This window comes from Colobus angolensis, unplaced genomic scaffold (genome assembly GCF_000951035.1).
Source record: "Colobus angolensis palliatus isolate OR3802 unplaced genomic scaffold, Cang.pa_1.0 Scaffold300, whole genome shotgun sequence".
Classification (NCBI taxonomy): domain Eukaryota; kingdom Metazoa; phylum Chordata; class Mammalia; order Primates; family Cercopithecidae; genus Colobus; species Colobus angolensis.
This window is the reverse complement of record NW_012116267.1, coordinates 2,037,488-2,053,345: the sequence shown is the minus strand read 5'-3', so window position 1 is coordinate 2,053,345 and position 15,858 is coordinate 2,037,488. Positions and strand designations below refer to the sequence as shown.

Here is a 15,858-nt window from a genome sequence, read left to right as displayed (position 1 = left end):
GTGTACAGCCCTGAGCTGGGGGTGCAGCTGTGGACTAGACAGGAGGGGGACCGGAGTGGCAGGCAGTAGCTGGAGACACCCGAGCCTTGGCGCGCACAACCTAACGTCCTTGGGGCTTTTCAGTCTGTGCTGTCCTTTTCCAGGGAGCAAACCGTGCAATGATCCAGGTGACTTCCCAGCAAATTTCATAGCTGTAGCTCACGGGTTTGGCAGGCAAGAGTGAGAAGGGGCAGTCCCCAAGAGACAATCCCATGAACCTTCTGGGGAATGGCGTCCAGGCTGCAGGTTCCTACTCTGCAGGTGGGTCGCAGAGGTAGGTTCCTGACCTAGGGCTAGAAGACATTCTCTAGGGTCACTGCCTCCATGATCTTCCTTGGCAGATCACTTCTCCCTGGGCTTCGACCTCGGTGTTCTCATGGGGACGAGGGTGATTGGAGGCTCTCCGAGGGGTGTACCGATGTATCCTGTGCACCAGGCAGAACCAGCATTGCCCTGTAGTGCGGGTGCAAAACGAACCCCCACAGCCACTTCGGGAAGTCCTGAAATGTTCATAGCCTATGACATGAAATTGCACTGTGTGAAATCTATTTATTCTTTTTTTTTTTTTTTTTTTTTTGAGACGGAGTCTCGCTGTGTCGCCCTGGCTGGAGTGCAATGGCATGATCTCAGCCCACTGCAATCTTCACCTCCCAGGTTCAAGCAATTCTCCTGCCTCAGCCTCCCAAGTTGCTGGGATTACAGGCGCCCACTACCATGACCCGCTAGTTTTTGTTATTTTTAGTAAAGTTGGAGTTTTGCCATATTGGCCAGGCTGGTCTCGAACTCCTGACTTCAGATGATCCATTGGCCTAGGCCTCCCAAAGTGCTGGGATTACAGGCATGAGCCACCGCACCCAGACTGAAATCTATTTATTCTAAAGATCAGAGCTGTAGAAAAATCCTTATGCATGTAAAAGTTCTTTGTATTTTTACTTACAATAACTGGAATCTAAACTTGTAAAAATAGAAAAAAAGGTAATTTTAGTACATATATTATTCTACATAGTAGAATAGTATATGGAGTCCTTAAAATAATGTTTACAAATAATTTATAACAACGTGGGGCCAGGCATGGTGGCTCACACCTGTAATCCCAGCACTTTGGGAGGCCAAGGTGGGTAGGTCACCTGAGGTTAGGAGTTCAAGACCAGCCTGGCCTGTCTCTACTAAAAACACAAAAATTTAGTTGGGTGTGGTGATGGGCATCTGTAGTCCCAGGTACTTGGGAGGCTGAGGCAAGAAAATCACTTGAACCCAGGAGGCAGAGGTTGCAGTGAACCAAGGTCATGCCATTGCACTCCAGCCTGGGTGACAAGAGCGAAACTCTGACTCAAAACAAACAAACAAAAAACCAATAGGGGAGATCTTTATATTATCATGCTAAGTGAAAAATACAAAAACAGAAAACAAAACAAAACTCCCCCACAAAACCCAAGGCCCTAAATTGTAAATATGAGATGCCAGGCATTATTTCAAAAGTCTATAAGGAAGCACGCCGCCATGTTAACATTGTCTATTAGTGGTAGGCCTATCGGGGATTTATTATCTTATTTATGCTACTTCATGTTTTCCTTCCTTTTTTGTTTTGCAACAACTCTGTATTAGTCTGTTCTCACACTGTTATAAAGAACTGCCTGAAACTGGGTAGTTTATAAAGAAAAAAGGTTTAATTGATTCACAGTTCAGCATGACTGAGGAGGCCTCAGGAACTTACAATCATGGCCGAAAGGGACGAAAACATGTCCTTCTTTACATGGCAGCAGGAGAGAGACGCACAGAGCAAAGTGGAAGGAAGAGCCCCTTATAAAACCATCAGATCTCGTGAGAACTCACTCACTATCATGAGAATTGCATGGAAGAACCGCCTCCATGATCCAATCACTTCCCACAAAGTCCCTCCTGCAACACGTGGGGATTACAATTTGGATTACAATTCAAGAGGAGATTTGGGTGAGGACACAGCCAAACCATATAAACTCTATGTACTTTAATATTTAAGAAAAATTACATAAACTTTATGTGAAAATTCCCTGGATTTTTCGCCTCAAGGTCATGCTGTACACATGCAGTAACCTCCTGCCTACCTCTCCAAATGGATAATGGATTGAAGCAAAAGGTTTGTCCCACCAAGCATTGATATGTAACCCTCTTAGTAACAATTTGTAGACCAGGTAAACATGTGTAGAGCAGCCCAGATCAGCTGGAGGGAGCATTATTCCCACCAGAGTGTGGAACAATGCCTGCCCACCTGTCAACTGGTTATGGTGAAGACAGTATGAATGGAAGCACTGTCAGAAACTAAAGGCTTATGTAAGTGATGTTGTTCTTATGTCTCCTCTTCCTCTCTATCCCACATATGATGAATTATTTTATTATGATGATGCTGTGGTTGTTATTTTCTTTTTGAAATGGTAAGACATGATTACAGATGAGAAAAAGTGTATTTTGTAATCCTTGATGAACTTGAAATGGTTTTCTCTTTTTTTCCCTTTTTTCTTCTTCCTTCTCCCTTCACTCTTTCATTCTCACCTCTCTCCATTTTATAGGTATGATTGATCTTGAAATAATGATAACAGAACCATAGCGCATATAGTCCTTGGGTCACTTCTGTCTCTATTTCTCTTTCTTCCTTCCTCTTTTTCTCTTGGTCGCTTTGCTAGAGGGGTGGTGAGCATGGCTCCCTGCCCCTCTCAGTGGGTTTATCTTCATTTTTCATGAGCTCCCATCTCAGTGCATGTGACATCAAAGCCAAAGCTCCAGGCACTTCTCATCCTTTCTTAGGAAAATCTCAAGTCTTAACTTGAAAGCTGAATGTCCTGCTTTTGTTCCTAACTCTGCTCACGGGATAATGGAGGAAGAAAGGCTCAGCCTGTTACCAGAAAGGACAGACCTGCAGTGTAACCCATCTAGTATGCAGGGTCATGTGCACGGTTCTTTACTCTTCCCTCTGGCTGCCCTTCAGTTGGTGTCCAGATGCCCCTGTCTTAGCCTGGGGACATTCCTTGCCCTTTGGCCCCTCTTTTGTTGCCTTTTTCTTTTTCCTTAGACAAGGTCTAACTCTGCTGCCCAGGCTGGAGTGCGGTGGTGTGTTCATTGCTCATTGCAACCTCGAACTCCTGGCTCAAGACATTCTCCCAGTTCAGCCTCCTGAGTAGCTGGAACTACAGTTGTGCATCACCATGCCTTGGCTAGTAAAAAATTTTTTTTGTAGAGACGGGAGTCTCAGGCTGGTCTCGAACTTCCGGCCTCCAGTGATCCTCCTGCCTTGGCCTCCCAAAGTGTTGGGGCTATGGGCATGAGCCATTGTGCCTTGCCCTTTGTTGTTTTTTCAGTCCTTTACCCTGTGGTTTCTACTATCCTCAGGGACAACTCTCATTTCCCTGGGGCTTCTGGATCTTCAGCAAGACACACCCCTAAAGGCAAACAATCTTTAGCAGCAGCAGAGCATAAACTGAGTGCTGTTATGCTAAAAGCAAAATATTTCCCCCCCATGAGAAAGTCTAAGGGGAGCAAGGGCCCTGAAGTCCCCATCCTGCCCCCCCAGTGACAGGTGATGGGGAACAGAATGATGAAAGAGACCCCACTCAGCCACCTGGTGTGTCAACTCCCCGACCCAGCGCTGTCCACAGGTCAGTCTCCATCCCACACGGTGGCTTAACACATCCATGTCTTGTGAGAGCCATTTGTTGCTCCTCAATCTCTTCTGTCCCTATTCTTTGACCAACATTTCCCTGTCTGATTTGCTTGGTCATAGGTGGCCTGTGTCAGTTTCCTCCCAGGACTCTCTTTGCCTGGGAATAAGTGCTATATGTGAGAAGCCTCCCTCCCAAGCGCCGCGTGTGGCCTCCTGGCATTCTCCTAAGACTTCCTAGAGGATTGCTCTGGTTCCAAAAAGAAACCAGCCACAACCTGTTTGGAGCCCTGCAGGATGTTCCAGCTCACCGACTTCATTCCCCACTACTCTGCCCCTCTAGCGGAGCTTCTAGACCAGCAACCGAGGTGCCTCCATTCGTTGTACATGACTCACCTTCCCCCCTTCCAGACCCTTCTTCATGGGTCTAGCCTCTGTTTCCAGCTGTACACAGCACAGGCTGATGCCTGCCACCGAATGGGACCCAGGAGTTTTTCAAACCTCAGCTCCCCAGCAAAGGTCTGAGAATGGGCACCCTGACCAGCTCTGAGCCTCTAGGCATAGGGTCTGTTTGTTCACTTTAATTTTGAATTCACTTTTAAGATGTAAGAATTGAGAGCTCTCGTATTCAACAAAAGTCAGGGGATCTAGAAACATCATGCCCACTTTTGGCAGAGTAGCCAACTGGCAGAAACTGATGCTGACGCTGTCAGCTTCCTATACAAAATGCAAACCAGAGTTTACCACCGGCCCCGCTACTCCACATCCTCCTCCACAAGGACACTCAGCAGGCTCCTGTGCTGAACGGCCTGCCTGGTTCTGTAGGGGCAGGGTTTGTCACTCTGTTCCAGGACCTTCTTTCTGTAAAACGCCTTACCCAGCTGTTTCTTCCCTTGGCATACCTGAGAACTCCTTTCCTCATTGAATTGCTTTGACCTTGCTAATTAGTTGTGTTGCAAGTGCTTTTTGGCTATGTCAGATATGTAAGTTCTGTTTATCATTTTAGAGCAATGGTTATTAATTTTTTCAGGTTCTTCTTGGGAATTTGAGAAAAAACTATGGCTCTCCTCCACCATCCTGCTCCCGCCCACCCCAATGCACACATGTGCAACATTTGTTCTACAGTTCAAGAGCTCTCTAGACCCCTGATATGTTGGCGATTGGTGGCTGCCACATTAGGAACCCCTGATTTAGGGGAAGGACTGTTTCCTCCATTAGACAAACTCAACTGCATAGCATCAATTTCATGGGTCTCTACTGTGCACTGTGCCCAAAAAACGCCACTGAATGCTGCCTGACTGGTGGATAGCAAGACTGTCCATTAATGTGGTCATTTAGGCTGCCTCTGCCCAGGTCTTGGGGTCATTGGCACTAATTCACAGCACCCTCAAGTCACCCAGGGAAGATGAGATGCAGTTGGCTATAGACCCACAGGTTCTGGCATTACAGCTGCCCTTGCAGTTGACAAATAACCACAACCTTCATATTGTTATGAAAAGAGCACAGATCCAATCAAGAAAGCTTTTCCGAAAGAAATAACAGTGTTCCCACCTCCTCTGTCACTCTCCACCTGCTTTTTGTCCCAGAATAATGCTGTGCTGATAGGAACATGGATAAATTAATTACAGTCTGGAATGTTATTCATGGGTAGGAAAGAACACTAAATCTTCTCACACAATGTTTGACATTTAAAGATAAACATTGCCTTTATGGTTTTTTTAAACCTCAATCAACCTAGTTTACACAGACATAGGTATAATCCTTTTAAATGCTGTGGATTTTTAAATTGCAAAGGTAACAATATGCTGGGTGTTTTACCCAGCCAGAGAACCAGGAGATGCAGGAATGAGATTAGCATCTCTTTAGTTCCTTGCATATTTGATATTATTTTGGTGTACCTCCAATTCCTGATAACATAGAAGCACTCTTGTGACTGAAGTCCCTGAAATGAAAGGACATTGGTAACCCTGAATTTAAAACAAGCACAGGCAGCCTTTGTGGGAATGTGTGTGAAGGTCACTTTCTAGAAACAGGACTGTCCATAGCCATTGCCATGGTTTCTGTGTCATTTCAGCCAGAACCTTAGGCCTGGAAGTCTGGATGGATGTGGGTTGGCATGGTCCTCTACGGGCATTAAATGAATAAATGGATATAACAGAGGTGGTGTCTGGCATGACTCAAAGAAGGATGGGAGGAAACATTCAAATGAAATTTTTAGAAAAGCAAATTTCAAAAAAAATGCTTAAGTATAAAATATTTTGATGACAACCATGATTTTCAAATTGAATCTTTATTCTAAGTAATGATCTAATCTGAACTTAGACCCCTTTTCTTAAATTTTTTCTCAATGAGCCTTTGATATCTAGTCAGTTCAATTCAGTATTTACTGAGTCCCTATATGGATAGGGTATAGGGCACGAATCAAATGTATGTCAATCAAAAAATTGCCCACAATGCAGAGCAGAGCTAAAATGCCTAACACCCCTCCTCTCACCAACACATCCCCCGCCCACATCTCCAAAGACTTCCCGGCAGAAGTGATCTCTGCCTGCTGGGATGTATAGACTCCAACAGCAGCAAGGTGGCCCCTCTGACTACTGCCTTGGGATCCACATTGCTCTTAGAACTATTCCTCTTTTTTCATCCCTGAAGCCCCCACCAAAGCTCAGCCTGGATCAAGTTTTTCTAGGAATCTGACAAGTTTCCAGGCTGATTTCCTGACCTAGTCAGACCCTCTTCCATCTGTCTTTGGGTGGTCCATTTTCTACTTCATTTTCCACCTCACATGTTGGCCACTGATGACCACATCAGCTCTTCTAAGCTATAAGCTCCCAAGGAACAAGTTCTATCAAATGATTGGCCTTTCAGGTCTCTACTGTGACCAGAAAGTTGCATGGTACGTAAAAAGGTTCACAGGTATTTCTCATGTGGAAAACTGGTTACTCATCTATCCATGATTTGGGGGATCCCCCACTTCCCGGACTAATTGTAAACCACATTGTACCACCTGGGGGTGCCTGAGCACAATAGAGCTAAGTGAACATTTCATCAGTCTAATTGAATTCAGTGGAATGTTGGGGCCTGGAAATTTGGACTAGGAAGGTAAGCAGGAGGAATAAGTGTGAATGACAGTATCTAAATTAAAATCTGTTGCCATGAAAGATCAGACCTTTTCTCCTCTGATTTGTCCTTCTAGAAATCACAAGATGCCCAAAGAATCATAAGCAATGGGTAACCTAGGCAAGGGAATTATCTTTGATAAACGCCATGATTGCTCAGTGTCCCATTTCTCTTGGAAAGAAGAGTGACCCAAAGACTAAACTGAGATGGGGGTCTGCAGCCTTGCACGGGGCTCAGGCTCTGCAGCTAGCCTTCCATCCACTAAACCTGGGCTGAAGTACTTTGAGCTCTTTATTTCTTGTTTATCTCATTTGTCACTCAGATGAGAAGAATGCCTGCTCTATTTGACTCAGTGTCAGTGTGATGAAGTAAAATAGCTTCTTTAAATCCCTCTGCAACAAGGCAGTGAACTGAAAATAAGAAAGATAGGGAAGAACATTCTGGGCAAGACAGCTCAATGAGTTCATGCTTTGATCCATCTCTCAGCTCTGAACACAAAGCCATGACAGGTAGGTATAAAAATAGAAAGCTAAAAAGGGATGTCTGGCTCAACAGAAGCAGAAGAGACACTGCCAGAAGCCTCTGACCTACTGGGCTCTTTGTCTAAAATCAACAGGGAGTTTGGCCTCTGCTGGGCAATCCCAAGATGTCCCGCCCAAGATGGCACACAGGAACCAAGTACTTGCTTAAAGTCAGGAACTAGGGTGGGGCCCCGAAAGAAAGTCGTAGTGCCTCACTGCTGCCTAGAGACCAAGGTTTTAGAAAAATAAGGTTGAGGGGCCAAAACTGCCGATTAGATGCAGCTGCAGTCCGCAGCACTCATGGAGAGGAATGAAAACTGCCAATGAATTCAGCACCTTCAACTAAAATATCCAGATTCTCAGTCCCACTCGGACTGACTAGGCAGACAACTAGACCCATGGAGAATGAAGAAAAGCAGACTGGGAAAACGGTCCACCTGAGAGTGACACGGAGCCAAAGAAACCCCCAACCCCAGCAAAGGGAAGTGGTGAGTGACTGTGCGACACCACCTGGAAAGCCAGGCTTCTCCCATGGATCTCTGCAACCCGCAGATCGGGAGATCCCGTCACGGGCCCATGCCACCAGGCCTTGGGTCAGACACACAGAGCTGTGCAGAGTCATGGCAGAGCCGCTACTCAGGCACACACAAAGACCCTGGAGTTTTACATACTCCAGCCCAAGGAATCCCGGCAAGGCAGGGGATCCACTCATATATTCCCCTAGGAAGAGAGCTGAATCCAGGGAACCAAACAGCATTGCTCTCCAGGCCCCGTTTACACAGCACTTCACAAGTTAAGGCCCACTGGAATTTCTGCCAGCCAGTGGTGACAGCCTGGAGTCAGCCTGAGATGGACGGAGCTCTCGTGGGTAGAGGCAGCCACCATCCCTGCGGTTCAGTTGACTCAGCCATTCTCGCTTGCCAGCTCCGGGGAGTCCAGGCAGTCCAGACGAGGAGGAGTCTCCCACAACGTAGCACAGGCGCTGTGCCAGATCGTGGCCACACTGCTTCTTTAAGTGGGACCCAGATCCAATCCTCCTCACTGGGTGGGGCCTCCCTGTGGGAATTTCAGCAGCTCCAGCCAGGGTTACATGGACAAAACTCTGTTCTCCCCTGGGACGGAGACCCCCATGGGAAGGGGTGGCCAACATCGGTGCAGTTCAGTGGACTCAGTCTTTCCAGCCTGCTGGCTCTGGAGAGTTCAGGCGGTCTGAAAGAGGAAGGGTCCCCTCAACGCAGCACACCTGCTACACCTGCTCTACCAAAAAGCAGCTAGACTGCTTCTTTAAGTGGGCCCCTGATCCCGTTTCTCCTGACTGGGTGAGACCTCCCGATAGGGGTCTCCAGACACCTCCTACAGGAGAGATCAGGCAGGCAACATGTCAGTACATCCCTGGGATGGAGCTCACAGAAAAAGGAGCAGGCTGCCATCTTGCTGTTTTGCAGACTTCACTGCTGATATCTTCAGGTATGGGAAAAACCAAGGCAGCTAGGGTCTGGAGCAGACCCTGAGCAAACCACAGCAGCCCCATGGAAGAGCGACCTGACCGATAAAAGAAAAACAAACAGAAAGCACCACCAGTAACATCAACAAGGAAAACCTCATTTAAAGGTGAGCAACCTCAAAAATCAAAGGTTGATAAGCCCACAAAGATCAGAATCAATACAGAAACGATGAAAACTCAAAAAGCCAGAGTGCCTCTTCTCCTCCAAATGACTGCAACACTTCTCCATTAAGGGCACAGAACTGGGCTGAGGCTGAGATGGCTGAAATGACAGAAGTAGGCTTCAGAAGGTGGGTAATAAGGAACTTCGCTGAGCTAAAGAAGCGTTTTGTAACATTAAAAAGTGGGGGAAATGACATGAACAGATACTTCTCAAAAGAAGACATTCATGCAGCCAACAAATAAATGAAAAAAAGCTCAACATCACCCATCATTAGAGAAATGCAAATGAAAACCACAGTGAGATACCATCTCACTCCCATCAGAATGGTTATTATTAAAAAATCAAGAAACAACAGATGCTGGTGAGGTTGCAGATAAAAATGAATGCTTTTACACTATTGGTGGGAGTACAAATTAGTTCAACCATTATGGAGGACAGTGTGGCAATTTCTCAAAGATCTAGAGGCAGAAATACCATTAGGTCCAGCAATCCCATTACTGGGTATATATAGCATTCTATTATATATCTATAATAGGAATACAAATCATTCTGTTCTAAAGATACATGCATATGTTCATTGCAGCACTATTCATAGTAGCAAAGACACAGAATCAACCTAAATGCTAGACTGGATAAAGAAAATGTGGTTCATATGCACCATGGAATACTACGCAGCCATAAAAAGAAAAGAGATTATGTCCTTTGCAGGGACATGGATGCCATTATCCTCAGCAAACTAATGCAGGAACAGAAAACCAAACACTGTATGTTCTCATTTATAAGTGGGAGCTGAATGATGAGAACACATGGCCACATGATGGGGAATAATACACACTGGGGTCTGTCAAGGAGCAGGGAGAGAGAGCTTCAGGAAGAATAGCTAATGGATGCTGGGCTTAATACCTACATGATGGGTTGATCTGTGCATTTTGTAACCAAATGTACCTGTAATTTATGATCCAATTCAAGTTGAATTTTTTATAAAAGATAAAGGAAAGATTAGGATTATGTTTTTACATAGAAATTACAATTGTTTCAGTACTGTTTGTTGACAAGTCTAATCTTTCTCACTAAATTAAGCTTAGAATATTACAACCAGTTAAGCCACTATTTCAAAATAAAAAGGCAAACTAAAGAGATTTTCAGAATTTCATAGATAAGGACAATTCACATTTGCTAAAATGTATCCTATTAATACTAATGGTTGTACTTCAGCCATAAGAAAAGAGGACAGAAGGGAATGTGTGAAAGTCAGTATTAAATGATAGTCAATTAAAAATAAAATTAAAAATTTGAAAGAATAATAATCACTGAAACTGATAATGTTAACATTTTAATAGCCATTAAATTCACAAAATAATAATAATTATTTTTGGAATTTTTTAAAGAATAAGAAGAGTTAAATGGGTGACAGTTCAATAGATTAAGACAGTTTTCTGAGTCCTTGATGTGATTGGGAAGAAGACAGAAATATTTAACAACTAGAGATTTTTAATCATAGTTTACTAAGTATGCTAAATTCATAGTTTACTAAGTATGCTAAAATTTTAGATAATTACAAAAAGGATATAAATAATCTACAAGTTGCAAAGCAGCAAAATTATTTTCTTTGATGTAAATAAAAGGGAATGTAGAATGTTTTCTTATACCAATGGGAGGAGGGAATTATCAGAGGGAAAAATACTTTAAGAGAAAAAGTTGTTAAATAGATATCAAAATGTAACATGGTAAAATATATGCCAGTACATCAATAATCATAATATCTTTAAACAGAATAAGCACACAAAAGACTAGAATGATTACATTGAATAACAGAATAAAATCTAATTACATGCTGCTTAGAAGATATACATTTGAAATAAAACCAAATTGAAAAGTTGAAAATTAAGTAATTAAAAAATACTAAGCAAAGGCTAACCCTCAGAAATCTAAGGTAGCGATATTAACATAAGACAAAGTAAAAATTTAGTTAATTAATAGTATACAAAGATCACTCAATTTAATAAAAGGAAACAATCTGCTAGGAAGATATTACAATTATGGGTATGTACTTAACTATACAGACTCAACAAATATAAAGCAATCTGGGCAGATTTATAAGACATTGATATATTTATCTATCTTATCAATTCCCTTAAGGGGAACTGAGTTGTCAGGAGATGTTTAACACGTTTCTCTCAGCAACTGATAGATCTGCCCGCCCCAACATAGTAAGCATATAGAGTATTTCAGTAATGAAATTAACAAAGTTCATTAAATATATATATAGAGAGAACACTACACCCAACCAATAGACAATATACATTTTTTTAGCAAGTGTTCATGGAACATTTTTTACAATTTGGTCATGTAGCAGGTCATGAAAGAAGTCTCAACAACATTTTAAATGTTAGTTTTACATATACACTTGACTCTATGATCAAAATGCAGTTAGGTTATAAATCAGCAATAAATTTATGGTCAATAAATCTTCACATATCTGAAAACCAAAAACCAAGTACATGTCTACTTAACCCATTGGTTAGAGAAGAAAACATTTTAGAAACATAAAATACTAAATGCCATAGAAAATACTATATATGAAAGTTTCTGGGATGCAGCTAACATGGTTCTTAGAGGTAAATTGATAGCATTAAATGAATTTTTGAAAAGAAAAATGATAGAAAATAAGTTTAATTCAAAAAACAAAGGAGACATATGAAATAAACTAAAGAAAGTAGAATAGAATAAACAAAATTTTAAAAACAAAATTAGCAAAAATGAAAATGAAAAAGGAGAGAAGAGCTACTAGATGAAAAGCTACTCAAGGAACACAGTTTGAAGATTTAAATAAGATGTATATTTTTCCAGAAAAAAATATAAACTTCCAAAGTCAATTTATGAATAAATAGACCTTCATCATAAAACTGGAATCTATAAAAAGTATCAGTTCAATAGATGGATTTACTAACATATTAGACACAGCTGAAGAAATTATTTATGAATTAGAATGTAAGTCAGTTAAAAATATTCAGGGTGAAACACAAGAGAAAAAATAATGAAAAATGCAAAAAAAAAGAGTATAAGAGATGTAAGGAAAAGGATTAAGAGAAGTGCAGTTAGAGGCTGAGAAGTACAGAAGAAAGTGAACAGAGCATAAGTGATATTTGAAGAGATAGGTACTGAGAATTTTCCAAAACTGATTTTTAAAAATGAAGCCACAGGTGAAAGAAGTATTTAAAATTTCAAGCAAAATTACTTTAAGGAAAATCAAACTTTCTTAGGTGCATCATATTAAAATGCTGAAAACAAAAAATAAAGAGAAAATCTTAAAATCAGAGAGGAAAAGATATATAGGAATTACCAGTAAGATAGATACTGTATCTCATTTCTCAAAAGAAAGATTGAATACTATAGAAAATTGAATGACACCTTTAAAGTGCTGAAAGAAAATAACCACCCACCTAGAACTCTATACCTAATGAAAATATCGTTTAAAAATGAAGGCAAAATGAAGACTAATAATTCAAAGAGCATTCTGTAATCCCTAATGTTTTAACTAAAATAATGACAGAATGTATAAAGAATTAATAATGGAAAAATATGAAACAAAGAAAAATACTTCATTAATCTAAAAAAGATAAGAAATAATAGGTACATAGGCAAGTGTAACAAATAGAAACATTACAGAGTTGGTAGAACTGTGAGGAGAAATAGATGAATCCACCATTCAACACTACTTTAACAGAAACAGATACAGCACGCTAAAAATCAGTGCAAACATAGTTGAATTCAGTAGCATCATCAATCAACTGATCAATTCATCTAAAACTTCATCCAACAACAGAATACACATTCTTCTCAAGCTCACATGGAACACTCACCAAGACAGACCACATTCTGCATCATAAAATACACTTGGCAAATTTAGAATAATCAAAATCACCCTATGTCTGCCCTCAGACCACAATGGAATGAAAACTAGAATTCAATGACAGAAAGATAACGGGAAAAATCCTAACTACTTGAAGGTTAAACAATACACCAAATAATACATGAGCCAAAGAAGAAATCTCAAGGTAAATTTTAAAATATTTTAAACTAAATGAAAATAAAAATATATCTTGTCAAAATTTGTGAGATGCAGCAAAAGCAGTATTTAGAGGAAAAGTTGTAGCATTAAATGCATATGTTAGAAATGAGAAAAGTTCTAAAATTAACAATCAGCTTTCAGCATGGAAAACTGGAGAAAGAAGAACAACTTAAACCTAAAGCAAATAGAAAAAAAAAAGAAATAAGAAAAATTAATTAAAAATAAGAAATAAGTGAAGAAAATCGACAAATCCAAAAGCTGGTTCTTTGAAAACATCAATAAAATTGACAAACTTCTAGTCAGGCTAAGAACAAAAAACAGGAGACACAAATTACCAATATTAGATATGAAAGAGAGTCATCACTAGTGATCAATGGTCATTTAAAAATACTGAAAACAACATTATGCCCACAATTTTGAAGAACCTTGAAGAAATGGACCAATTCTTTGAAAGACCCAAACTGCCAAAACTTACACAAGGAAAAATAGATCTGAATAGGCTCATATTTCTTAGATAAACTGAATCAATAATTAATAGCCTTCCAAAAAGAAATCACCAAGCTAACATGGTTTCCCTGGTAAATTCTATCTAACACCTTTAAAATAAATGATATTAGTTCTCTGTAGTCTCTTTCAGAAAATAGAAGCAGAGGAAACACTTCCTAATCCATTATACGAGGTTAACATTATCCTAATACCAAGAGCAGACATTACAATAAAGACAAAATACAGACTAATATCTCTAATGAATGTAGATGCAAAAATTCACAACAAAATATTAACAAAGTGAAGGCTTCAGGTGCACCCTGATGGGAGTCTGTTGGCACAGCAAAGCCCTAGGTGAGCTAATTAGGGGCAGGGTGTCCCATGGAATTGGCTAGGGATGCATATTTGGTTTTCTCTGGTTGGTCCTAAAATTAAAGTGAAGACAAAAATTACGGGAGCTGTCAGTTATTAATCAAGTCCTGGTCATTGTGGACCAATTGTTACGGATATTATTGTTTAACTTCCTGAATTGTTACTAGAGATAGCAATCTGGCTTTCTATGGGTCTGACTTATAGCAGGCTGGTTTCCTGGGTTGTTTGTTGTAGATAAAGGGGTTGGGTTCCTGGCAGGTAGCTGCAAGCTGTGAGTCACAGTTCTATTTATATATCATGTGGCCATTGTTCATTTGTATATTTAGTCTCTTGGGAGAAAAAAGAAGAAAAGGAGACTGAAAGGAGCAGCTAGAGAGAGCTTAGGAAGATAAAATCCCAACAAGAAAGGGGTGGTTCACTGAAACAAATGCTGCTAAAATGTCTGATAAGATGAGGATGTCAAAGTAGGTGAAGCTTTTTCAGGTGAAAAAGAGACATAGCCATCACTGTTACTGAATTCTCAAACACAGGAAACATTTTCCTGTGGCTTCAGGCAATGGTGAAATAGGAACTAACACGGTCAGTTAGGAAGAGAAACTTTGAGTGCTGCTAGAGGGGCACAGCATATCATACCTAAGAACTGAGCAGCAATTACCATCCCCTACTCTGCAGACGCATTTTCCAGCCCAACATGGGATTCTTAGATTGGTTAGATGGCAGCATCTGAGACCGCAATTAACCTGAAACCCAAGCTTAGGCACCTGCATCTCCAAAGCCTCACACTTGATGCTCCAAGTTTAGGGACTTCTATCAAGCAAATTGGGAAATGGGTCGTTCTCCTTTGAAGACTGTTAGGAAAGAGGGACAAAAACAGAAAAAAAAAAAAAAAAAAATCAATCCCTGAGTTTAACCTCCAGTATTTCTTCCCAGAAACTTTAAGTTAACGACAAGAATATTAACCATGAGCAGAAATTGTTTGATAATCAGATTATCATAAATTTGCTTTTCTTTTACTTTAGTAAACATTTACTAAGTGACAAACATTTATACAGTTGAGAATAGATAAAAGTGCTCATCATATGATCCAGCAGTCCTACTATTGGACATATACCCAAAATAAAGGAAATCAATATCTTGAGGAGATATCTGCACTTCCATGTTTTTTGCAGCACTGTTTACAGTAGTTAAGATTTGGCAGCAACCTAAGTGTCCATCAGCAGATGAATGGATAAAGAAAATGTGGTACATACACACAGTGGAGTACTATTCACCCCTTAAAAAGAAAGAGATCCTGTCATTTGCAACAACGTGGATGGATATGGAAGACATCACATTAAGTGAAATAAGCCAGGCACAGAAAGATAAATATTGCATGTTCTCACTTATTTGTGAGATCTAAGAATCAAAATAATTGAACACATGGACATAGAGAGTAGAAGGATAGTTACCAGAGGCTGTGAAAGCTAGTGGGGGGCTGGTGGGTGGGGGGAGATGGGGATGGTAATGCGTACAAAAAATAATTAGAAAGAATGAATAAGACCTACTGTTTGAGAACACAACAGGGTGCCTATAGTCAATAATAACTTAATTGTACATTTAAAATACCTAAAAGAGTATACTTGGATTGTTTGTAACACAAAGGATAAATGCTGAAGGGGGTGGATACCCCATTCTTATGATGCGCTTATTTCACATTGTAGGCCTGTAGCAAAACATCTCAGGTTCTCCATAAATATATACAGCTATTATGTACCCACAAAAATTAAAAATTAAAATTATTTTTAAAAAGTGCCCAGAAACTCTGTACCCTAACATAGCCCTATTAGAATTACTTAGCACTGATAGCCGCCTTTGCTGAGTGATGCAAGCAGATGTCTCTGGCCCTCAAAGATGAGGAGACTCTGCTGCTCTGCTTGATGTGAACGTAAACTCCAGTTCTTCTGGGAGCTG

The 15,858-nt window shown here is 40.7% G+C and overlaps 1 protein-coding gene across 2 annotated transcripts in view; it reads right to left on the bottom strand.

Annotated features, from left to right (window-relative positions):
- LOC105517499 (potassium voltage-gated channel subfamily E member 1) overlaps positions 1–15,858 on the bottom strand; it is a 51,570-nt gene that overhangs the window by 11,676 nt on the left and 24,036 nt on the right. The gene's annotated exons all lie outside the window — the stretch shown is intronic.